Source organism: Palaemon carinicauda, chromosome 5, assembly GCF_036898095.1.
Source record: "Palaemon carinicauda isolate YSFRI2023 chromosome 5, ASM3689809v2, whole genome shotgun sequence".
Lineage (NCBI taxonomy): Eukaryota > Metazoa > Arthropoda > Malacostraca > Decapoda > Palaemonidae > Palaemon > Palaemon carinicauda.
Window position 1 is genome coordinate 113,549,800 of NC_090729.1, and position 24,853 is coordinate 113,574,652.

At 40.5% G+C, this 24,853-nt stretch overlaps 1 long non-coding RNA gene across 1 annotated transcript in view; it reads left to right on the forward strand.

The window, feature by feature from the left end:
- The window catches only part of LOC137640520 (uncharacterized), a 25,121-nt gene extending 268 nt beyond the window's left edge, over positions 1-24,853 (forward strand). Inside the window, exons 2-3 of the long non-coding RNA XR_011044380.1 lie at positions 4,570-4,616; positions 24,766-24,853. This is a non-coding gene — a long non-coding RNA (uncharacterized lncRNA). The remainder of the gene's footprint in view (positions 1-4,569; positions 4,617-24,765) is intronic.

Below are 24,853 nucleotides of genomic sequence, written 5' to 3' on the forward strand. Positions count from 1 at the left end.
TTGTTCCTACGTGGATACAAACTTCAGAATGATTTATATGGGTTTAATCCTAAGTATATTTACTATGACCAGAAAAAAAGTTATCTAACTGGTAACTATATAATAGGGCAGAGTTGGTAAACTGTTGCGATGCTGAGCCCCAGAGGTCACTGTCACTCACGGTCCAGATACATAGACCTTGCTGTCACTCTACTCTTGGTCGTTGTCAGAATTGGATCTACATCCATCGCCAAGATCATAGACTCCAGACTGAATTACCCTTTCAGTGCCTTTACTTTTTTAGTGTTTTGTGAATTATGAGTGAATTTTCTAGTATTATGCATACTTGCTCTGGCCTTGAAGGTCCCCCATATGGAACCTCCTGTGGAACCTTCGTGAGCCTGGTCAAGGTTGATCCCATCCACTTTCACCCGAACTGTCGTGGTAAGCGGTGTTCATATGAATCTCCTTATGAGTATTGCAGTGAGTGACCACCCTCCCAGTGGGTGAAGTATCGTGCATGTCACAAGAAGCGAGATAAGAGGTAGAGATCCCATTCCTTGTCTTCTTCCCTGAAGAAAAAGAACTTTAAGCTTCTACCTGTGATGCACAATATCTCCCACCCTAATCCTCTTTTACCGGAGCCCTTTGTGACCCCTGGTAACTGAGCATGGCCATTATTTTCATACTTTTCAGATAGGTGATACTTCTATTAATGGTTTAGCGCCCGTAGTACATAGCAATCATGAAACGCTACCTGCTACTTATCCCTTGAATTAGGCCCCAGCACATTCTGTTCGAGCTCCAGTCCCCATATCACTAGTTTCAGATTATACAGATCTGATCTGATCTCCATCACTTCCTCGAGTGTACTCAATGGTGGACAATTTATTTTCGATTTTCAACATCACGGTGACTTCACTTTTGGAGGAAACTAGTAAAAGCCCTAAAAGTTTCACCCCATTATCATCCAAAAACACCACATCTGTGGAATGAACCTGCCATACCCCCACGTATCAAAGCAGCCCTTTTGAAAGGTTCTTACCTCACCCCCTACTTAGTCCAGAGAGTCCAGCTTGCCTCGTACATCTAGGGACCTGTGGCATCTTTTTTTCACCCCACAAGAATTTTCTGGGTTTGCCCAAGAATTTTCTGGGTTAGCCCAAGAATTCCCCATTATCCTTTTCAGAGGTCATTTGGATATCCTCGGTGGTATCCATGACAGATATTTTGTATGTCAGGCCGATTCGTCAAAGTATTATGTTTCATCCACTTCCAAACGCCTGTTTCGGAAGGCCAAATTTATTATAGTATTGACCACCATGTCGACTCCATGTGTTTCAACCACACCTATCGGTATGCCTACGTATATGCATTCAAACGTTCCAGAACTGTCAGACTAGCTCGGACTCTGATAAAAAAACTCCTTCATTACCGGCTCGTAACCGAGCTAACTCTCATCCTGATTATGCCATCATTTTGTCTAATCCCCAGGATACACATGATCGTGCAGTTACCCAGACACGTGGCCATGCTGGTTTACTCTTTGATCACAAGCTTTCTTCAACTTTGGTTGATCAGCAAAATCTTAAATCAGTAGCTCAGACTCTCTTGGATAACCTTTCTTTTTGACAAACCAATAATATTGCAGGTGGATCTCTGACAGGGAGTCCCTTGCTATCCCATCTTGTTCTTAAGAGGATATAGACACTTATCACAGTAGTGAACATGGCTACTTTTGCTCTTTTTCAGTATCCTCATCATATAAGGGTATAAGAGGATGCCCATGTTAAGATTAAACTTTTGCATTTTGCTCCTAAACAGAAGTTTCACTGTATTACCCCTAAACAGGAGCCTGCACACGAGCTATCTCTTATCGATATTGACAATTCTCTGGATGCCACTTTGGCCGCAGTCACTAGTTCAGCTGATGTAGCCCCTCTCGAAGCTCCAATGTCTGGATCAGAAACGTCCCAATTCCTCAAGATAATGATTCATCTGCTGTTGAAACAGCCTAGGCGACTCTCCAAGTGCCCAGGTTATGAGCAGACGATGTGCCATTGACGCCATATTTCCAGTTTCGGTACTGAACATTGATTCGATATATCACTTTCTAACCAGACTCGTAACAACCTAGGTCTTTTCAATAACCAAGTCTCAGCAGCTGAGAACTTGCTGCGATGCAGTAGATCGTCAGGATTACCCTCTTTAACCCTTTTTCGTCAGAGCTAGTTCTATATAGAGACTGAGGCACTTTTTAGCACTCTCCCGATCAATTCTAATGTTGCTGCCTTATTCCGGGTGTGCATAGGGCTAAGTTGATGAGCCTTAAATCCACCTTGTCATGAGAGATGCAGAACATGGAAGTTGCAGCCATATCAGCTATCCAGACCTGCACCTGGCAAGATCAATAGTCAGGGACAGTGTCTCATTTGCTGTACCTTTTGGGTATTTCTTGGTATTGTGTAGCTTTGTGGGAGCGATATTAAGCTTTGTCAGTGTAACTTTGCTACTTGGACTTGACCAATAGGCCTACTAGACAATTCTAGTGATTCTTTTCCTTATGTTATATTGAAATTGCAACAAGGTCTACCGTAGATGATCTTGTTACTTGACAATAATTAAGTTTGATTTAGCATTTTTTTATATCATTTAGTAAATGGACAATGCATATATCAAGCTCTTGTTAAATCTATTGTTGTTGTTGACAGCATAACAACTATAGAAATTTTGACCTATAATGGTGTCCCTCAGGGCTGTCGTTATCCAAGTTATAGATGCATCTCCTACATTCACTTCCCTGCTCTATGTTCATAGTAATGGATCTAGACTTTCTCTGTACTATACAGGCTGCCTTAGAGCAAGAACCAGTGGCTTGTATAATTTTCTTATGTAAAGTCTATCTAATACCTACCTACCTTCTCTGTCCAGTAGTTTTGATTATATCATTCATCTCGTTCATGACCTTGTATCGTGGACGAATTCAATACCTGTTTAGATGTCCAGGTTTTTATTTTTTTATTTCTAGGTAAATAAGTTTATCAACTTTTAATCTGAATTTCCACCTCGATGGTAGTGTCTACCTCGGCATATCTCATAAGCCATATCCTCACGATTGAGCATGCCCGACGGGCAAACAGTGATACCAGGCCACAATTATTAGTGAAAATAAGGGTTGATGACGCCAGAAGCAGGAAAACTAAAGGCAGGGATCTGGCAACACTGTATGATGCCAGATCCCTGTCTGTGGTTTTCCCGCTTCTGACGTCATTAACCCTCATTCTTACTAGCTATTGTGGTCTGGTATCACAGTTTACCCGACGGGCATGCTCGATCGTGTGGACAAGGCTTTAACAGTTAGCTCTTGTACATTTTGGTATTCAAGAATCCCTCTTGTTGACGACATTTTATTATCCTAGGCATCTCCTGTGACACAATATGTTCTTTAATTGCGGACCCCTGAAGCTTTTTGCAAGTTTTTACAAGAACTATATTTAGAAATATGTAATGTATTGTTCAACCACAAGGTTAAATCAAGACGTAAACTTTATCATTGTCCATTCCTGCACATAGGTTTTTATTCCAACTGATTACATTTCTTCCTTCATATACATTTTTTATCCTTTTACCCCTTCATAGATATGTTATATCTCCGAGAAAGTAGCCTTTGAAGGAAATAGTTTCTTACTTTTAAGGAGTTGACAGTAAATTTAAGTATTCAAATTAGTTTTTCCTTGTTAGTTGTGTAATGAAAAAGGATGTTATGCTCAGACATTTACACACGCAGTGGCAGTGATAATGGCCTGAATAGATGTTCACAGCTAAAGAGAATGATAAAAATATTTTCTCCCTGTTTGTTTTACCGTGATTTTTCTCATTACTTTGAAAATACAATCATGCATCATATCAAAACTTGCTGGTATGTTAATACTGCAATAGAGGAGTGTTACGATATATGATAAAGCTTAATTAACAAATTTTGTAGTTTTTCCAACCAATTTACAACCCAGGTTGGAAATGCAGGATGGTATAAGCCTTAGCATTCCAATAGAGAAAGTAGCAGGGAGGAAAGAAACTAAGTAAATTATTAAACTAAAGTATGTAGGAAAAGTAATGAGGAAAGAAACTAAGTAAATTATTAAACTACAGTATGCATGAAAAGTAATGAGGAAAGAAACCAAGGGAATTATTAAACTACAGTATGTATTTAAAGTAATGAAGAAAGAAAACAAGGAAATTATTAAACTACAGCATGTATTTAAAGTAATGAGGAAAGAAAATAAGGAAATTATTAAACTACAGTATGTATTTAAAGTAACGAGGAAAGAAAATAAGGAAATTATTAAACTACAGTATGTATTTAAAGTAACGAGGAAAGAAAATAAGGAAATTATTAAACTACAGTATGTATTTAAAGTAACGAGGAAAGAAAACAAGGAAATTATTAAACTACAGTATGTATTTAAAGTAATGAGGAAAGAAAATAAGGAAATTATTAAACTGTGTATAGAATGTAATGAATTATTAATGTAGAATGTTAATATCAGTAACAGTGTTATTAATGTATATCTCATTGACTTTATTTAACAGGCGGAAACTTCTATCAAAATGAAACCAAACGTTATCACTAGATGGCGGTGAGTGTTACCAATAAATGTTTTTTCCTGTCTCACGTAGCTCTGTTATTATTCTTCCCTAAACATACGTCGTCTTAAAATCTTAAAATATTATAATTTTTGTACCTTGAATTTTCCCTTTAATGTTGTATTTAGATATAATTTGTGTGATTTTTTTGAGAGGTCAGGGAGAGGGAAAATAGTGTAGAAATATATTAATCGTTTGGTCAATTTCATCGTCATCATCATCATCTCCCACTCCTATTGATGCAAAGGGCCTCCGTTAGATCTCGCCAGTTATCTCTTATCTTGAGCGTTTACATCAATACTTTCTTGGGCTTTTACATCAATACTTCTCCATTCATCATTTCCCACTTCACGCTTCATAGTCCTCAGACATATAGGCCTGGGTCTTTCAACTCTTCTAGATGTGTAAAAAAAAAATACTTTGTTTGGTCAGTTTTAGAGTTGTCACATGACACCATTTGTGTTGTTAGTTTCAGAGTGTAATAAAGGGAACAGTTTCGTCATTTTTAGGTGTGATAAAGTGAGCCGTTGTGTCTATTTTAGAGTTGTAACAAATTCAACCGTTTTTTTTTACCAGTTTTAGCTTTTTAATAAAGTGAACCATTACTTTTGTTAGTTTTAGTGCAGTAATAAAGTGATCAGTTTGTTTTGTCAGATTTATGGTTGTAAAAAATTGAACCGTTTGTTAGGTAGGTTTTAGACTGTGTACGAATTTCTTCTTCTTTAAAGGTTAGATACGAAAATAGTCTCGCACACCTTAGTGGATACCCTCCAAATCATCAGAATCGAGTAAAGTCTATCCCTCAAAACTTCAAAAGGGCTGAAAGAAACTATGAAAGAGGACACTAAGGATAGAGTATAAGGTACAGATAGTGATCAACCATTTGGGTACTTTCCATCCTACACAAGCTCCCCTTTAGTTATATCTGTTGGGTCTTCCAAACTCCAACTAAAATATGTCCTTCGAAGCTAACATTTGTCTGACTCTAGTCTAGAAAACTAGTTAAAGCCGGTTCCTCCACCGGTTTTTAGATAGCTATTAGCTAGTTTAGCTTGACATTCCCTGGATAACTATTTTGTGTCCATATACTATAGAACTAACTTTTTATAGGTTGTAGTTTTCCATGAATCCGTGGAATTTGTCTAACAGGGTGGAATTATTGATAAGACAATGCTAGAATAGTTTGCAAAATTTATGAACTGTAGAGATTATTAAAACATTGCATAGTTTATTAATACATTGCATCATTTATTGATAAAATGTATAGCTTATTCGTACCTGCTTATCAACTAAAATAATAAGCTTTCGAATTAACTTTATAAACATTAATGCACATTGAGAAATATTTGTGTACATTCTTGTCATTCATTCGGCGTTCATATTCGGTTTAAATGTATATTAACATTTTGAAAATACAACTTTACGAGGCCATAAATCTTAGTTAGACCATATAGAAGTTTTATGTAAAAGGTACGGTATTATCCTTAAGGTGTCTTAATACCAAATATTTTTGTCTTATCCTAAGATATAAAAGAGGTGTGTTGTTAGCTTTACCTCAATCACGAATTGGTAATATTCGTCTCTCTCTCTCTCTCTCTCTCTCTCTCTCTCTCTCTCTCTCTCTCTCTCTCTCTCTCTCTCTCTCTCTCTCTCTCTCTCTCTCTCAAAACAATTCACAAGTCTCCCATGCATATTTCTTAGTTTTCTTTGATGGAATTTAATGTCATAGAAAACGCTACCTTTTTAGATATACAATAGTATTTTATTTTTCTCGCTTATTCACCTGTTTTATTTGGAGTTGGTACAATATGGAGTTTATATCTTTTTGTCTTTAACTTGCTTGTTATGTAAAGGTTTATTATGTGTGTAAGGGAGGGGGGTGGGTGTTGATGGTTGATTTCTATTAAGTAACGTAAGGCACAACCCTTGAAAGCAAACTTGGAAACTTTATATTTGGAAGAAACTGCCACCTGCATTAATAACACACGCTCTCTCTCTCTCTCTCTCTCTCTCTCTCTCTCTCTCTCTCTCTCTCTCTCTCTCTCTCTCTCTCTCTCTCTCTCTCTCTCTCTCTCTCTCTCTCGACGCTAAGTATTTTTTATCTAAATTAACTTATGAGGAATAAATGAAATTCTCTATGGTTATAAGTTGTTATTAGTAACAATTTCTAAGTTTCCATATATTATTTATTCTATTGGATTATGATTTTGGACTAGTTTTTGGATATTGTTCGATTTTTAGAACTACTTATAATGTTGAAAATAACATATTGGGTAGAATTATGCTATTCTATATATTTCTATGCAGTTCATAGTAACAAGCATGAGCTTCCGAACCTTTTAAATCAAAGAAAACGAAAGTGTACAAGCTTATAACCATTTTCAATTTGTATGATTTTTTTTTCTGATTTTTGAATTAACCTAATTCCGTACTAATTGCCATAAGGTCTTATTATTTTCCATATTTGTTTACGAGAATGTAGATTTTGAGCTACAATTGTTGATATATAAATATAGCAACAGTTTTATACATACATTACTAAAGGGTACTTCAGGGTTAATATCAAAGTTTTACGACACATAAGGAATGAGTTAGGAAGCCAAAAGGTGTTTTAAGTTTATTAAAATAATTCATTATATTTAAGCTTTTAAACCCCAAAATTTACTTCCCCACTCAGAGGATTGCCTTGTCCTCGCTGTTGCTTCTCGAATAAGTACTAAAGGACCCCACACAGCTTTTCTTAGCCAACTCTCCCCGGGAACTGTCAAACACTGACTGACCAAGTTGGTCTTACTACCCTCTGACGAAACAAATGCTCCACCCACCTTCAGGTTTTTGAAAACTAGTCCGAACGAGTTCTACCGGTTTCCTGACACCATGATCTCAATAGGTAGGTAGTTACAGTAAATCGAAATCTTAAGTTACACTGAACAACTAGTACTATACTCTTAAAATGTGTACCAGAATACGTGGTACACTAGACACCTAGTACTATTCTCTTAAAAATGTGTACCAGAATACATGGTACACTGAACAATTAGTACTATACTCTAAAAAATGTGTACCAGAATACATGGTACACTGAACAACTAGTACTATACTCTTAAAATGTGTACCAGAATACGTGGTACACTAGACACCTAGTACTATTCTCTTAAAAATGTGTACCAGAATACATGGTACACTGAACAATTAGTACTATACTCTAAAAAATGTGTACCAGAATACATGGTACACTGAACAACTAGTACTATACTCTTAAAATGTGTACCAGAATACATGGTACACTGAACAACTAGTACTATACTCTTAAAATGTGTACCAGAATACGTGGTACACTAGACACCTAGTACTATTCTCTTAAAAATGTGTACCAGAATACATGGTACACTGAACAATTAGTACTATACTCTAAAAAATGTGTACCAGAATACATGGTACACTGAACAACTAGTACTATACTCTTAAAATGTGTACCAGAATACATGGTACACTGAACAATTAGTACTATACTCTTAAAAATGTGTACCAGAATACATGATACACTAGACATCTAGTACTATTCTCTTAAAATGTGTACCAGAATACATGGTACACTGAACAATTAGTACTATACTCTTAAAAATGTGTACCAGAATACATGGTACACTGAACAACTAGTACTATTCGCTTTAAATGTGTACCAGAATACATGGTACACTGAACAACTAGGACTATTCGCTTTAAATGTGTACCAGAATACATGGTACACTGAACAACTAGTACTATACTCTTAAAGATGTGTACCAGAATGCATGGTACACTGAACAACTAGTACTATACTCTTAAAGATGTGTACCAGAATGCATGGTACACTGAACAACTAGTACTATACTCTTAAAGATGTGTACCAGAAAACATGGTACACTGAACAATTAGTACTATACTCTTAAAAATGTGTACCAAAATACATGATACACTAGACATCTAGTACTATTCTCTTAAAATGTGTACCAGAATACATGGTACACTGAACAATTAGTACTATACTCTTAAAAATGTGTACCAGAATACATGGTACACTGAACAACTAGTACTATTCGCTTTAAATGTGTACCAGAATACATGGTACACTGAACAACTAGGACTATTCGCTTTAAATGTGTACCAGAATACATGGTACACTGAACAACTAGTACTATACTCTTAAAGATGTGTACCAGAATACATGGTACACTGAACAACTAGTACTATACTCTTAAAGATGTGTACCAGAATACATGATACACTGAACAACTAGTACTATACTCTTAAAGATGTGTACCAGAATGCATGGTACACTGAACAACTAGTACTATACTCTTAAAGATGTGTACCAGAAAACATGGTACACTGAACAATTAGTACTATACTCTTAAAAATGTGTACCAGAATACATGATACACTAGACATCTAGTACTATTCTCTTAAAATGTGTACCAGAATACATGGTACACTGAACAATTAGTACTATACTCTTAAAAAATGTGTACCAGAATACATGGTACACTGAACAACTAGTACTATTCGCTTTAAATGTGTACCAGAATACATGGTACACTGAACAACTAGGACTATTCGCTTTAAATGTGTACCAGAATACATGGTACACTGAACAACTAGTACTATACTCTTAAAGATGTGTACCAGAATGCATGGTACACTGAACAACTAGTACTATACTCTTAAAGATGTGTACCAGAATGCATGGTACACTGAACAATTAGTACTATTCGCTTTAAATGTGTACCAGAATACATGGTACACTGAACAACTAGGACTATTCGCTTTAAATGTGTACCAGAATACATGGTGCACTGAACAACTAGTACTATACTCTTAAAGATGTGTACCAGAATACATGGTACACTGAACAATTAATACTATACTCTTAAAAATGTGTACCAGAATACATGATACACTAGACACCTAGTACTATTCTCTTAAAATGTGTACCAGAATACATGGTACACTGAACAACTAGTACTATACTCTTAAAAATGTGTACCAGAATACATGGTACACTGAACAATTAGTACTATACTCTTAAAAATGTGTACCAGAATACATGGTACACTGAACAACTAGTACTATTCTCTTAAAATGTGTACCAGAATACATGGTACACTGAACAACTAGTACTATTCTCTTAAAATGTGTTCCAGAATACATGCGTTTGATTTTACTTGACGTAATTTATAAATTATAATCGGTTAGACTTTAACTACATTAAGAGCTCCATTCATTTTAGGAATTATTTTTTTTTTTAAATTTGTCAACCAATTAAGTTTAGAATTACTTGAGTTGGGACTTCAAAAGATGAATGGGTTTTGGGGAAAATAATTTGATCCCTAATTTCTTTGTAATTTAAATAAATTTCAATGGTGTTAGCTTATGGGAAACCTTTTACTATTAATCTTAGTTCAACTAAATAAACCATAATTAACTTCAGTATTTTAAATAGTTTATAGTATCCATAGGAAAATATTGAAATATCAACAAATGTTCATTATTTATTTTTGAGTAACAAGGATTACACAATCTGTAAAGTTTCAAAAATCACAACTATGAATTCAGTACAGTACTAAGTTTTCTTGATAGTTTGAAGTAATATCTACTATTCAAATACAATAGAGCATATAGCCATCCTTTATAACAAAGATTTTGGCTACAACGTAACTCAAAATGTACAAATTATATTTTTAAATGCACAAATGAACTACAATATAAACGTATTGACTAAGAACTCTTGAGTCTGTAGGATTAGATTTAGTTCACACAACAAAAGTACATCTGGTGTTTATGTATAACAGAGTATACACCAATCACAGATTAACACACTAAAACCTCCAAATGGTTAATGACAAGTTCCACACAGGATTTCTTCGCTTGTTGTTCCTGTCTTGTGTCCCGTCTTAATTTGAACTGACCTCTTCCCTCGAGCTCGAAGGCTCGAACTACCTTCTAACGAAATATCTCCACGCCCCCTGGCGGGCAAGAAAATTAGTCAAAGGCAGTACTTAAAGCCGGGTACCTGACACGTGAATGTAATAGAGCAGTTTACATTATTGTCAAGACCTTTCTGTATATTCACAAGACAATGCTTGATGACATGAACCCGAGTTCATGCATTTTACTGTACATAATTGCATATAGGTTTTTGCCCTTTAACACCTGAAAATCGAAGACTTAGTTTTTGCCTTGTAACACCTGAAAATCGAAGAATTTGCAAGCATTTAATGTAGGACATTGTCAAAAGTCTCTCTCTCTCTCTCTCTCTCCAACCATCTTTCACTCTAAAATGGTTAAGTTTATTGATCTTATTTTTTGTAGGGGAGGAGAGACAAATTACTCTGGTATTTAATAAATGCATCATTTCACTCCTTTCACCGGTAACCGACTAAATGCAAAGTAGGGCTTATCCGATTGATTTATTGCATTCGTGTTAATGTAGTTAACGGAGCCTCTCTTCTACCTGTATCAAGCTGGATGAGCTTCAGGGTTCAACTAGTTCTTTGGTCTCGACACTATTGGCGAAGCAGCTCTCGTCAATGAAAACGATATTTTGTCTTATTGCTAAGCGTCAAAACGATGATGGGTACCAGGATGTTTTCTGTACCCAAGTGTTACGCTATTGAAAGCCATATTTGATGAATAGCACCCAATGCCACTTATCCAGACTGCTAAAGGTTGTTACAAGGCTTATGTCTTTTCCTAAAAAATCAGGGTTATTACAGCTTTAAGGTTTGTTATTGGAATGTGAACGGACTGTGTTCAATATGTTCACCTCACTAAATAAAATGATATACAAAGAAATTTCTAAAATGGTCTTTTCAGACAAGGGTTATTCGGTTATGCATCACAATTGTCTTTAATCGAGGTTTTATATGACATTCGGGTGCGATTTAATGCTCTGAAATTTCAAGTTTGGACTAACGTTTTCTCTCTCTCTCTCTCTCTCTCTCTCTCTCTCTCTCTCTCTCTCTCTCTCTCTCTGTGAAGGGGAGGTATTGGAGGGTTTATTTTGGAGGTTTATGTGGAGAGGGAGGTATTGAAGGGCTTATTTTGGAGGTTTATGTGGAGAGGGAGGTATTGGAGGACTTATTTTGGAGGTTTATGTGGAGAAGGGAAGCATTGGAGGGCTCATTTTGGAGGTTTATGTGGAGAGGGAGATATTGGAGGGCTTATTTTGGAGGTTTATGTGGAGAGGGAGGTATTGGAGGGCTTATTTTGGAGGATTATGTGGAGAGGGAGGTATTGGAGGGCTTATTTTGGAGGATTATGTGGAGAGGGAGGTATTGGAGGGCTTATTTTGGAGGTTTATGTGGAGAGGGAGGTATTGGAGGGCTTATTTTGGAGGTTTATGTGGAGAGGGAGGTATTGGAGGGCTTATTTTGGAGGTTTATGTGGAGAGGGAGATATTGGAGGGCTTATTTTGGAGGTGTATGTGGAGAGGGAGGTATTGGAGGGCTTATTTTGGAGGTGTATGTGGAGAGGGAGGTATTGGAGGGCTTATTTTGGAGGTTTATGTGGAGAGGGAGGTAATGGAGGGCTTACTTTGGAGGTTTATGTGGAGAGGGAGATATTGGAGGGCTTACTTTGGAGGTTTATGTGGAGAGGGAGGTATTGGAGGGCTTATTTTGGAGGTTTATGTGGAAAGGGAGGTATTGGAGGGCTTATTTTGGAGGTTTATGTGGAGAGGGAGGTATTGGAGGGCTTATTTTGGAGGTTTATGTGGAGAGGGAGGTATTGGAGGTTTATGTGGAGAGGGAGATATTGGAGGGCTTACTTTGGAGGTTTATGTGGAGAGGGAGGTATTGGAGGGCTTATTTTGGAGGTTTATGTGGAGAGGGAGATATTGGAGGGCTTATTTTGGAGGTTTATGTGGAGAGGGAGATATTGGAGGGCTTATTTTGGAGGTTCATGTGGAGAGGGAGGTATTGGAGGGCTTATTTTGGAGGATTATGTGGAGAGGGAGATATTGGAGGGCTTATTTTGAAGTTTTATGTGGAGAGGGAGGTATTGGAGGGCTTATTTTGGAGGTGTATGTGGAGAGGGAGGTATTGGAGGGCTTATTTTGGAGGATTATGTGGAGAGGGAGGTATTGGAGGGCTTATTTTGGAGGTTTATGTGGAGAGGGAGGTATTGGAGGGCTTGGTTTGGAGGTTTATGTGGAGAGGGAGGTATTGGAGGGCTTATTTTGGAGGTTTATATGGAGAGGGAGGTATTGGAGGGCTTATTTTGGAGGTTTATGTGGAGAGGGAGGTATTGGAGGGCTTATTTTGGATGTTTATGTGGAGAGGGAGGTATTGGAGGGCATATTTTGGAGGTTTATGTGGAGAGGGAGATATTGGAGAGCTTATTTTGGAGGTTTATGTGGAGAGGGAGGTATTGGAGGGCTTATTTTGGAGGTTTATGTGGAGAGGGAGATATTGGAGGGCTTCTTTTTATGAATAAAACTTACCTGGCAGTTATATATACATTGCTAATAATCTCTATTTCGGCAGAATTTTTCTAAACGCGGTAACCGCCTTGTGGTGGTTGGGTGGTTACACCCGTTAAAGGGTGGTAGGAGGAATCATTCTCGTTTTCTGTTCTTCAGTTCATCTCTGCCGGCCGGATCGACAACACGTTGGTCTGTCATTAAGAGTTTTTCTTCGCTTTCCCTGTATCGATGTACCAGTCTGCTATTTGGTGAAGTACTCTGATTTGGGGATTTGGCAATCGTGTTTTTGTTATTTCTTTGCTTTTTTTGCTGTTTTCATTATGAGTGAAAAAAGTCATTACCGTGTCTGTGCGAATGAAGAATGTAAGGTGAGACTACCGAAAATGGAGGTAGTTCCTCACCCCGTGTGTTTGAATTGTAGGGGTTTTGTTTGTGCCCTTAATAATAGGTGCGGGGAATGTAAAGTTTTGGATGGAAAGGATTGGTTGATTATGAAGCGCTATGTGCGTAAACTAGAGCTCGATAGAGTTAGGAGAGCTTTTAGGTCTAAGTCTAAGTCTGTTAGTGGTAAGGAAGACGAACTTAGTGTAGATTTATCTTTTGAACCTATAATCAATTCCTCTTTGGAAGTTGATCCTTCCCTTGAGTTGGTAACTCCTGCACCTCCTACAGGATCCGTATCTACGGATGACCCTTGGTACGCTAGTTTGGCTGCCGAGTTGAAGGCCATTAAAGAACAACTGGAGGCCTTTAAAGGTAAGGATAGTGAAAGTGCTTGTGTTAGTGCAGTGGAGGTGGCGACTGACCGAACCTGTCATTACCCTAGGCCTAGACCTCTACCAAGCTCTCAGGACCAAGGGAGAAGGTACGTCGACAACCGAAAGTGGGTGAGAGGTACGTACCCTCGTTCAGCCGTCGCCTCAAACAGCCCTGTTGCCGATTCCCAAGCTGTTCTTGACCGTCACGGAAAAGACGTGTTGGATGTGTTATTTTCTTCTCCGAATCCTCCCAGACGTAAATGGAAGTTTGAAGCGTCAAGACCTACTAAGAGGAGATGGAACCGCGACGAACTGTCTCGTTCTTTCTCTCCCGGTTCTAGCAGTTATGAACCTTGTCCGTCGAAGGATGATTTCGACTCCGTGCCTGTGAAAAGGGCGAAGCCTAAGCCTGCAAGTCAGGATTTTACTGCCGAAGATCCTCCCCCTTCTACGAGTGTTATTCGTCAACCCTCCCCTTCGGGGCCGCAGACCCAGCTGATGTTGCTAAATCCTTTATTTCTGTCATGCAGGAACAAGTTTTTACGTTAGTGCAAGCATTTAGCCGCCCTCACGCCCAGTCTGATAGACGTAAAGACGACTCGTTACCTATTAAGAAGTCTGCTTCTAAGAGAGAACGGAGTTCTACTCTTAAGAAAACTTCTCCCTCTCTGCGCCAGGATGAGGAATGTGCGCTTTCACAAGGCGATACTTCTTCTCGATACCAGGGCGATACGGTTTCTCATTCTCGATACCGGGACGATACTACCTCGATTGATACTGCTTCTCGTTCTCAATGCCAGGATGATACTGCCTCTCATTCTCGAAGCCAGGACGATACCGCCTCCCGTTCACGATACCAGCATGATACCTCCTCTCGTTCACTTCGCCACGGCGATACCGCCTCTCGTCCACTACGCCAGGACGATACCGCCCCTCGTTCTCGACACCTAGACGATACCGCCGCTCGTTCACGACGCCATGACGATACCGCCTCTCGTTCACGACGCCAGGACGATACCGCCTCTCGCTCTCGGCACCAGAACGATACTGCATCTCGTTCTCGGCGCCAGGGCGATACCAGCCTGCCTCTTCGGGACGATACTGCCTCTCGTTCCAAGGACTCTTCTAGCGCTGGGCTCCAGGATGCAACCAATCTTTTGCAGGACGATTCCTTTGATTTGCCATTGTCGGATTCTAAGGAACCTCCTTCTCGTTCGAAGGATGTTGCAGATGTGGATCAGGACCTCGAGGAGGTTTCTGATGACGATGATAAACCTGCCGAAGCTGCTGGAGATTACAAAGTTCTCTCTCGCTCCCTTCTTGAACTTTTTGGAGAGGAATTCCAACCTGCTGCCCCTCAATCTCCTCAATCCTAATTTAACAGAAAGAAGGCCATGAAACAGTTGGCCTTCATCAAGATAAAACTGTCGATTTCTGCAAAGAAGGCTCTTGCGAAGATTGATGACTGGATGAAGGTGTGGAGACAAGCAGTTAAGACTTCCTTCTCGTTTCCACCAGCTCGTCTTGCTTCAAAAGCGGGCATGTGGTATGAAACTGGGGAACCTTTGGGTCTGGGAGTGCCTTCTTCCTCCAAGGGTGACTTCTCTGGCTTAGTGGACTCGGCTAGAAGGCATGCTCTCAACTCTGCCAAGGTCATGTGGTCGATGTCAGAGCTGGATCATCTCGTCAAAGGTATTTTTAGAGCCTTTGAGGTGTTTAGTTTTCTAGACTGGTCGCTAGGGACTCTGGCAAGAAAAACTGACCAGATGGATGGAACTAGGGACCTTACCAGTATCATGTCCTGTATGGACAAGGCCCTCAGAGATGGGGCGAATGAGTTGGCTGCGCTGTTCTCAGCTGGGATCCTAAAGAAGAGAGCCCTGCTTTGCTCTATTACTTCAAGGTCTGTTACCATTGCGCAGAAGTCTGAGCTTCTTTACGCCCCCTGTCGCAACATCTTTTTCCCGAGTCCCTGGTTAGAGACATTACGCTTTTGCTGGCCCAAAAAGCCACCCAAGACCTTTTATCTTGTTCTGCTCGTAAGCCCTTGGCAGCCACTCCTCCTCCTTTGAAACGAGAGGAAAAGAAATTCCAGCAGCCCTTTCGGGGCAGGACTACTTCTTCAAGACCAGATTTTAGAGGAAGAAGGCAAGAGTCAGGACCAAGATCTACCAGGGGTTCGTTCAGACCTCGCTCTAGAAAATGAAGTTCGTCTCCTCCAGACAGTAGGAGCAAGACTGTCAGGTTTTTGGCAGTCTTGGAAGAGGAGAGGGGCGGACACCTGGTCCCTCTCAGTCATCAAGGAAGGATACAAGATCCCCTTTCTGAAGAAACTTCCTCTTGCAGATGGGGAGACTCCATCTAAGGCCTCTACAGCACTCTTTCGAAAACGTGGAACAGAAAGACGCCGGAAGACTCCTTTTCCTTCCCCATTCCAACAGAAGTCAAGAATCTTCTGAGGTGGTGATTGGATCCAGCCTTGTTAGGGGAAGGGATCTCCTTACACAAGAAGAGCCCAGACCTAGTGTTGTTTTCAGACGCATCAGAGTCAGGTTGGGGGGCAACACTAGGAAGCAAGGAGGTCTCAGGCTATTGGGAAGGAAATCAGCTGGAATGGCACATCAACAACAAGGAGCTGATGGCCATTTTTCTGGGGCTAAAGGCCTTCAAAGACTTGGTGTCTGGGAAGATTGTGGAAGTCAACTCAGACAACACCACAGCTCTTGCTTACATCAGAAAGCAAGTGGGGACACTCTCTCTGTTCGAGACAGCAAGGGAGCTCCTTCTTTGGGCGAAGGAGAACAAGATAGGTCTGATGACAAGGTTTGTTCAGGGACAGAGAAATGTGAGGGCGGGCATGCTCAGCAGGAAAGGGCAGGTCCTTCCCACAGAATGGACCCTCAACCAACAGGTCTGTCAGTGTCTCTGGAGGCTGTGGGGGAGACCCCTCATCGATCTTTTCGCCTCCAATTTATCTAAGAGGATCCCCAACTATTGCTCCCTGGTTCCGGACATGGAGGCAATAGCAGTGGACGCCTTTTTGATGGATTGGACGGGGATGGACACGTATGCTTTTCCCCCGTTCAAGATCATCAATCTGGTAGTCAGGAAATTCGCTCTCCTCGATTCGGGACGAATGATCCTGATAGCTCCTTTCTGGCCAATGAGGGAATGGTTCACGGAGGTGGTGGACTTGTTGATGGACTTTCCAAGAAGCCTCCCTGCAAGTCCAAATCTGCTCAGACAACCCCACTTCGAGAGGTATCATCAAAACCCCCTCGCTCTCAATCTGACTGCCCTCAGACTATCGAGAAGCTCGTCAGATCGAGAGGATTTTCAGCGCAAGCTGCGAAAGCTATCGCTAGAGTGAGGAGGGTTTCTTCACAGAGGGTCTACCAGTCCAAGTGGGAGACTTTTAAGGCTTGGTGTAGGAAGCACTAGATTTCCTCATCCACTACCTCTGTGAGCCAGATTGCTGATTTCTTGTTGTACCTCAGGCAGGACGCTAAGCTGGCTGTGTCCACTATCAAGGGGTACAAAAGTATGCTTGCTTCAGTCTGTCGGCATATAGGCTTGGACTTTTGTCTCACAATAAGGACTTAATGACCTCTTGAAGTCTTTTAAGACAACCAAGCAGGTCCAGTTAAAGCCCCCTTCTTGGAACCTTGATGTGGTTGTTAAATTTCTGTGCACCAAGAGATTTGAGCCCATCTCACAGGCTCCCCTTAGGGAGGTTACGAAGAAAACCCTCTTCCTTTTGGCCTTAGCAACAGCTAAAAGAGTCAGTGAAGTACATGCAATTGAAAAGCAGGTAGGCTTCAATCTGAATGGGGCAGTCTGTGCCTTAAGATTAGACTTCCTCGCTAAGAACGAGAACCCTTCAAAGCCCTGGCCAAGGACCTTTGAGGTTCCTAACTTGACTAACCTAGTGGGTCAAGAGCAAGAGAGGCTCCTCTGTCCAGTACGAGCCCTCAAGGCCTACTTGTCTCTCACAAAAAATGTGAGAGGCTCTTCTAGCTCCTTGTGGTGTTCTGTGAAAAATCCTCAGAAGCCCCTTTCCAAGAACGCTTTGTCTTTTTTCCTGAGGGAAGTTATAAGAGAAGCGCATCTCTTGCGTGAGGAGGAACACTTCGGACTTTTAATAGTGCAGGCTCATGAAGTGAGAGCCATTGAGACCTCGCTTGCTTACCACAAGAACATGTCGGTCAGACAAACTATGGATGCGACATTCTGGAGGAGCAACTCTGTGTTCGCCTCTCATTACCTCAGAGAGGTGAGAGTGGATTATGAGAAATGCTATACCTTGGGCCCGTACGTAGCTACGGCTTCTGTATTAGGCAAAGGAGTTACTACCTCTATTCAACCTTAGTTTTGTATACTTGTGCGTAGGTTGGTGTTTTTTATTGGTTGTCTGAGGACTTCGACTTGTGTACAGTCACCTCAGTCTAGTTAGATATGTTTTATCTAATTTGCAAAGGTTAGGTGGTTGGTTTTGGTAAGGTTGCAGTTTTTATATTGGGCAATAGGTAGTCCTGAAGTCTAGTCAGATTGTTGGACTCGATTGAGTGTTTTCAGCACTGCAGGTCACATCCTGGCTGACACTCCTAAGGGAAAGCGACTCAAGATGCAGGAACCTTTGAAGTCAGCTACCTTAGCAGGTAAGGAATCAAGGTGTTTTTTATCCTACAACTTTTTTGGTTGTTTCCCCAACGATGTTTATTGTCTATCACCCTCCTCAAAGTGTGTTAATCAGCTATGTATATATAACTGCCAGGTAAGTTCTATTCATAAAAATGGAGTTTTTATGATAAAACAAAGTTTTATGAATCCTTACCTGGAAGTTATATATACATTCGAAGGCCCACCCACCTCCCCTCAGGAGACAGGTCGGGCATAGATGAACTGAAGAACAGAAAAGAGGAATGATTCCTCCTACTATCCTTTAACGGGTGTAACCACCCAACCACCACAAGGAAGTTGCCGCATTTAGAAAAATTCTGATGAAATAGAAATTATTAGCTATGTATATATAACAGCCAGGTAAGTATTCATAAAACTTTGTTTTATTACAAAAACTCCATTTTGGAGGTTTATGTGGAGAGGGAGGTATTGGAGGGCTTATTTTGGAGGTTTATGTGGAGAGGGAGGTATTGGAGGGCTTATTTTGGGGATTTATGTGGAGAGGGAGGTATTGGAGGGCTTATTTTGGAGGTTTATGTGGAGAGGGAGGTACTGGAGGGCTTATTTTGGAGGTTTATGTAGAGAGGGAGGTATTGGAAGGCTTATTTTGGAGGTTTATGTGGAGAGGGAGGTATTGGAGGGCTTATTTTGGAGGTTTATATGGAGAGGGAGGTATTGGAGAGCTTATTTTGGAGGTTTATGTAGAGAGGGAGGTATTGGAGGGCTTTTTTTGGAGGTTTATGGGGAAAGGGAGGTATTGGAGGGCTTATTTTGGAGGTTTATGGGGAAAGGGAGGTATTGGAGGGCCTATTTTGGAGGTTTATGTGGAGAGGGAGATATTGGAGGGCTTATTTTGGAGGTTTATGTGGAGAGGGAGGTATTGGAGGGCTTATTTTGGAGGTTTATGTGGAGAGGGAGGTATTGGAAGGCATATTTTGGAGGTTTATGTGGAGAGGGAGATATTGGAGGGCTTATTTTGGAGGTTTATGTGGAGAGGGAGGTATTGGAGGGCTTATTTTGGAAGTTTATGTGGAGAGGGAGGTATTGGAGGGCTTATTTTTGGAGGTTAATGTGGAGAGGGAGGTATTGGAGGGCTTATTTTGGAGGTTTATGTGGAGAGGGAGGTATTGGAGGGCTTATTTTGGAGGTTTATGTGGAGAGGGAGGTATTGGAGGGCTTATTTTGGAGGTTTATGTGGAGAGGAAGGTATTGGAGGGCTTTTTTTGAAGGTTTATGTTTAGAGGGAGGTATTGGAGGGCTTATTTTGGAGGTTTATGTGGAGAGGGGGTTTTGGAGGGCTTATTTTGGAAGTTTATGTGGAGAGGGAGGTATTGGAGGGCTTATTTTTGGAGGTTAATGTGGAGAGGGAGGTATTGAAGGGCTTAGTTTGGAGGTTAATGTGGAGAGGGAGGTATTGGAGGGCTTAGTTTGGAGGTTAATGTGGAGAGGGAGGTATTGGAGGGCTTATTTTGGAGGTTTATGTGGAGAGAGAGATAATGGAGGGCTTATTTTAAAGGTTTGTGGAGAGGGAGATATTGGAGGGCTTATTTTGGAGGTTTATGTGAAGAGGGAGGTATTGGAGGGCTTATTTTGGAGGTTTATGTGGAGAGGGAGGTATTGGAGGGCTTATTTTGGAGGTTTATGTGGAGAGGGAGGTATTGGAGGGCTTATTTTGGAGGTTTATGTGGAGTGGGAGGTATTGGAGGGCTTATTTTTCGAGGTTTACGTTTAGTGGGAGGTATTGGAGGGCTTATTTTTCGAGGTTTATGTTTAGTGGGAGGTATTGGAGGGCTTATTTTTCAAGGTTTATGTGGAGAGGGAGGTATTGGAGGGCTTATTTTGGAAGTTTATGTGGAGAGGGAGGTATTGGAGGGCTTATTTTGGAAGTTTATGTGGAGAGGGAGGTATTGGAGGGCTTATTTTTGGAGGTTTATGTGGAGAGGGAGGTATTGGAGGGCTTATTTTGGAGGTTTATGTGGAGAGGGAGATATTGGAGGGCATATTTTACAGGTTTATGTGGAGAGGGAGGTTTTGGAGGGCTTATTTTGGAGGTTTGTGTGGAGAGGGAGGTTTTGGAGGGCTTATTTTGGAGGTTTATGTGGAGAGGGAGGTATTGGAGGGCTTATTTTGGAGGTTTATGTGGAGAGGGAGGTATTGGAGGGCTTATTTTGGAGGTTTATGTGGAGAGGAAGGTATTGGAAGGCTTATTTTGGAGGTTATGTGGAGAGGGAGGTATTGGAGGGCATATTTTGGAGGTTTATGTGGAGAGGGAGATATTGGAGGGCTTATTTTGGAGGATTATGTGGAGAGGGAGATATCGGAGGGCTATTTTGGAGGTTTATGTGGAGAGGGAGGTATTGGAGGGCTTATTTTGGAGGTTTATGTGGAGAGGGAGGTATTGGAGGGCTTATTTTGGAGGTTTATGTGGAGAGGGAGGTATTGGAGGGCTTATTTTGGAGGTTTATGTGTAGAGGGAGGTATTGGAGGGCTTATTTTGGAGGTTTATGTTTAGGGGGAGGTATTGGAGGGCTTATTTTGGAGGTTTATGTGGAGAGGGAGGTATTGGAGGGCTTATTTTGGAAGTTAATGTGGAGAGGGAGGTATTGGAGGGCTTAGTTTGGAGGTTAATGTGAAGAGGGAGGTATTGGAGGGCTTATTTTGGAGGTTTATGTGGAGAGGGAGGTATTGGAGGGCATATTTTGGAGGTTTACTTGGAGAGTGAGATATTGGAGGGCTTATTTTGAAGGGTTATGTGGAGAGGGAGATATTGGAGGGCATATTTTGGAGGTTTATGTGGAGAGGGAGGCATTGGAGAGCTTATTTTGGAGGTTTATGTGGAGAGGGAGGTATTGGAGGGCTTATTTTGGAGGTTGATGTGGAGAGGGAGGTATTGCAGGGCTTATTTTGGAGGTTTATGTGGAGAGGGAGGTATTGGAGGGTTTTTTTTTCGAGGTTTATGTGGAGAGGGAGGTATTGGAGGGCTTATTTTGGAGGTTTATGTGGTGAGGGAGGTATTGGGGGCTTATTTTTCGAGGTTTATGTTTAGTGGGAGGTATTGGAGGGCTTATTTTGGAAGTTTATGTAGAGAGGGAGGTATTGGAGGGCTTATTTTTGGAGGTTTATGTAGAGAGGGAGGTATTGGAGGGCTTATTTTGGAGGCTTATGTGGAGAGGGAGATATTGGAGGGCTTATTTTGGAGGTTTATGTGGAGAGCGAGGTATTGGAGGGCTTATTTTGGAGGTTTATGTGGAGAGGGAGGTATTGGAGGGCTTATTTTGGAGGTTTATATGGAGAGGGAGGTATTGGAGGACTTATTTTGGAGATTTATGTGGAGAGGGAGGTATTGGAGGGCTTATTTTGGAGGTTTATGTGGAGGGAGGTATTGGAGGGCTTATTTTGGAGGTTTGTGTGGAGAGGTAGGTATTGGAGGGCTTATTTTGGAGGTTTATGTAGAGAGGAAGGTATTTGAGGGCTTATTTTGGATGTGGAGAGGGAGGTATTGGAGGGCATATTTTGGAGGTTTATGTGGAGAGGGAGATATTGGAGGGCTTATTTTGGAGGTTTATGTGGCGAGGGAGGTATTAGAGGGCTTATTTTGGAGGTTTATGTGGTAGGGAGGTATTGGAGGGCTTATTTTGGAGGTTTATGTGGAGAGGGAGATATTTGAGGGCTTATTTTGGAGGTTTATGTGGAGAGGGAGATATTGGAGGGCTTATTTTGGAGGTTTATGTGGAGAGGGAGATATTGGAGGGCTTATTTTGGAGGTTTATGTGGAGAGGGAGATATTGGAGGGCTTATTTTGAAGGTTTATATAGAGAGGGAGGTATTGGAGGGCTTATTTTGGAGGTTTATGTGGAGAGGGAGGTATTGGAGGGCTTATTTTGGAGGTTTATGTTTAGAGGGAGGTATTGGAGGGCTTATTTTGGAGGTTTATGAGGAGAGGGAGGTATTGGAGGGCATATTTTGGAGGTTTATAATTAGAGGGAGGTATTGGAGGGCTTATTTTGGAGGTTTATGTGGAGAGGGAGGTATTGGAGGGCTTATTTTGGAAGTTTATGTGGAGAGGGAGGTATTGGAGGGCTTATTTTTGGAGGTTAATGTGGAGAGGGAGGTATTGGAGGTTAATGTGGAGAGAGAGGTATTGGAGGGCTTATTTTGGAGGTTTATGTGGAGAGGAAGGTATTGAAGGTTTATGTGGAGAGGGAGGTATTGGAGGGCTTATTTTGGAGGTTTGTGGAGAGGGAGGTATTGGAGGGCTTATTTTGGAGGTTTATGTGGAGAGGGCAGTATTGGAGGGCCTATTTTGGAGGTTTATGTGGAGAGGGAGGTGTCATAGGATTTCTTTTCGAGGTTTATGTGGATGGGGAGGTATTGGAGGGCTTATTTTGGAGGTTTATGTGGAGAGGGAGGTATTGGAGGGCCTATTTTGGAGGTTTATATAGAGAGTGAGGTGTTGGAGGTTTATGTGGAGGGGGAGGTGTTGGAGGTTTATGTGGAGGGGGAGGTGTTGGAAGGTTTATTTTTATCCCCTGGTATTTATTGTGACGTCCATTTGTATCTATATAGTACCATTATTTTTCACTTAAGTTTATATAAAATCTGCTTTTGTCTCCCTCTCCAATCAACAATGACATCTTTCATTCCTCTCTTACGTTTTTTTTGCCTAACCACTGTTTCTCTGCAATGCAGTTGTGTTTTTGACTCGCCAGTTATCCTCTGTGTTTTCCTTATACTTAATATTCCCAGCCTATTTTGCCTTCTCGAATCAAAAATACATTAGTTTTTCCCAGCCTCTTTTACCTTTTGGTGTCATAAATACATAAGTTTTCCCAGCCTCTTTTACCCACTCGAGTCATAAGTACATTAATTTTCCCAGCCTCTTTTGCCTTCCCGAGTCATAAATACATTAGTTTTACCAGCCTCTTTTGCCTTCTCGAGTCATAAATACATCTTCTTTTGCCCACTCGTCATAAATACATTAATTTTCCCAGCCTCTTTTGCCTTCTCGAGTCATGAATAAACTTCCCAGCCTCTTTAGCCCACTAGAGTCATAAGTACATAAATTTTCCCAGCCTCTTTTGCCTTGTCGAGTAATAGATACCTTTTCTAGCCTCTTTTGCCTTCTGGAGTAATAGATACCTTTTCCAGCCTCTTTTGCCTTCTCGAGTAATAGATACCTTTTCCAGCCTCTTTTGCCTTCTCGAGTAATAGATACCTTTTCCAGCCTCTTTTGCCTTTCAGAGTCATAAATACATTAATTTTCCCAGCCTCTTTGGCTTTCTCGAGTCATAAATAAATTTTCTAGCCTCTTTTGGCTTCTCGAGTCATAAATACATTAGTTTTCCAGCCTCTTTTGCTTTCTCGAGTTATAATTACATTAGTTTTCCCCGCCTCTTTTGCCTTCTCGAGTCGCAAATACATTAGGTTTCCCAGCCCTCTTGCCTTCTCGAGCCATAAATACATTTTCTAGTCTCTCTTGCCTTCTCAAGTCAAATAAATTTTCCAGCCTCTTTTGCCGTCTCGAGTCATAAAGACATTAGTTTTTCCAGCATCTTTTTCTTCTCGGGTAATAGATAAATTTTCCAGCCACTTTTGCCTTCTCGGGTAATAGATAAATTTTCCAGCCACTTTTGCCTTCTCGAGTCATAAATGCATTGGTTTTATTAGTCTCTTTTACCTTCTTGGGTCATAAGTACATAGTTTTTCCAGCCACTTTGGGGACAGTTTCGTACACAACCATTTAAATGGTTTCTATATATTTTGTTGCCTTATTTTCTATATATTTTGTAGCCTTATTACTTTGTTGTTCTTTTGATAAAAACTTTTCTTTTGATATAAACTTTTCTTTTGATATGAACTTTTCTTTTGATAATACTATTCTTGGTTTATAATATACATTCTTGTCCCTACAATTTAAAGTACAAAATGTTTTTATAATTATTTTTAGCAGTTTTAATAAGGACAAAAATGATATAAAACCAAGAATATTTAATTTTCCAAATTTAGAATATTTAATTTTCCAAATTTTCTTATTGTTTTTCATTCGTTTGCATATATTGTTTTTCATTCAAGTTTGCATATTGCATATATTTTTCATATAAAAAAGTTAACTAATGTTCCTAAAACTAATTTGCATATATCGAAAAATTTTAACTTGCACAAGATACAGAATTTGTCCCTAAAACTAATATGCAAATATTTAAAATTTGTGCACTAATTGTGATATTTATAATTTTACAGGTAAGAGTAAGGTTGTGAATATTATCAAAAGGCTGCGGACCGTAGAGGACAAGAGGATCGTCAACGCTGAAGAAAAACAAAATAGGAA